The sequence below is a fragment of the Salvelinus sp. IW2-2015 genome, linkage group LG26 (genome assembly GCF_002910315.2).
Source record: "Salvelinus sp. IW2-2015 linkage group LG26, ASM291031v2, whole genome shotgun sequence".
Taxonomy (NCBI): domain Eukaryota; kingdom Metazoa; phylum Chordata; class Actinopteri; order Salmoniformes; family Salmonidae; genus Salvelinus; species Salvelinus sp. IW2-2015.
In genome coordinates, this window is record NC_036866.1 from 22,207,464 (window position 1) to 22,209,565 (window position 2,102).

The window sequence follows — 2,102 nt, forward strand, 5'->3', positions numbered from 1 at the left end:
CCGTTCACCTACTCTGCGTATCACCGAAGACAACGGCGGTTGGAACCAAAAATCTCACATTTGGGACAGATTTCAACTGGTATAATGTCCATTGCTCGTGTTTCTTGGCCCACAGCAAGTGTCTTCTTTATATTTGTCTGTCCTCTAGTAGTGGATTCCTAGCTAGCAACAGCAAGCTAACTAGCTAAATGCCATGAGTGTTTCATGTTTTTTTCGACCCTGCTCCAAAATTAATTCAGAGTTCAGAGTTCGTTGTTTATATTTCATCCTGCGTTCTTGGATGCTGCGCTTCTGTGTGGGATGTACAAAATCACATGTGTGCAAGGCACACATGGACGCACAACGCGTGTCCGGTCTAGACAGCGATGTTTGTGTGTGCACAACTATGGCTATTTTAGGAACAGAGTAACAGCTTAGTATCACTGCCTGTGTGTATGTGGGAGTTGGTGTTGTGAGTTTGTGTGTGTGAGTTTGAGTGGTGTAGTGTGTGGTGTGTGTGTGTGTGTGTGTGTGTGTGTGTGTGTGTTGTGTGTGTGTTGCGTGTGGTGTGGTGTTGTGTTGTGTGTGTGGTGTGTGTGTGTGTGTGTGTTGTGTGTGTGTGTGTGTGTTGTTGGTTTGTGTGACTACGTGTGCAAAATAAAAAATACCTCCAATATGCGTGCTTCACCCACAAGCCTCTTTTCTTTTTTCTCAATAAGGTGCTTTAGAGTTCTTCCTATGCAACAGTGCAGAAACACCCAAACACAGGTCATTACAGTTACGCTTCCTTGGCACTGTCTTTCTATAAGAGATATAAAAGAGCATGGAATTACAATATTCACTTGCTTTACAAATGCTGTATTGCGACTAGCTAAATGCAAATTAGTCAAGTAGAGCACTTTGGAGTTGAAAGATTTATAAGCTGATAATATGTTGTTGCACTCAGAGGCATCATGCCCAATTAGGGGGCACAGGGGCACGTGTCCCCCTTGTTTTTTTCTTCTGTTAATACTAAATACAATTTAGGAAGTTGGCTTAGCTAGCCCAGAGTGATTTCATCCAACCTTCCTAACTACGCTACCAAGAAGACATTTCAGTGCTATCAATCAAGTTAGATAGCTAGCGAGTAACTATCTTAAGCTGGCATGCCTGCTTGGCAAGGTTGGTAGACTTTAGAAAATCAAACCAATCTAGACTAAATGTACAGGAATAGGACTCACATTCTTTTTCAGCTTCTTATGATTGTTTCAGAGAAGCATATTACAGTTTCTTTTAAAAAAAAAATCAGGAGAATACAGACAGCTCAAGGCATACGCTTAGATATGCTGAATTATTATGTATTTTTTTTACATAGAATTAAGCATAATGATTATGGCTCTTGATGAAAGCTGAAAAATTAAAGCCATCCCACATACTTTGTGCCCTTTCAGATTTTTGGGGTGCACGCCCCTGGTTGCATTTGCACTTAAGTGCACAGATAGATTAGAAAACAAGTGGCCTTTAACAGTGCTTAAAAATCTCTTTAGTGTGTGGAAAATAACATAAACTACTGTTTGATCAATACACATATATTGTAGGTTAATTTGGGCGTTAAGAATATTTGTCAAAAGGCAATCTTTTTTTCATTTACACGTTGCAATAACATCTGCTAACCATGTGTATTGTGACCAATATAATTTGATTTGATTTAAACACACTGCGTGGCCCAAGAGCCTTTTAGCCTCCATTTTTTATGTTTAAAAAGGGGTGTGCTACTCTCATGACTGATTGGTGTAATTCACTTATTGAAAGTAAGTGCTTCATGAATTAACGCCTACATTGTCTTCTTTTATGGTAAGATGGGTGAATTGTCAGAATATTTTCAACCCATTGTTTAACACCACAGTTCATATTGCTAAAAACAGATTAAATTACTACTCGAGTGTGTTTTACTGAGTTTGAGCTCTTTATTTAATAAGCCCGGATCATTTATTTTACAAAATTCAACAACATTGGTACAGTTAAATACAGCTAAACATAACCATGGAATCTCTTCATTGTATACACAGAGAGGAATGGAAGAGACAGATAGTGATCTGCTGCAGCTCTTCTCTGAGCAAATAGAACCCTCTGGCACTTCATTC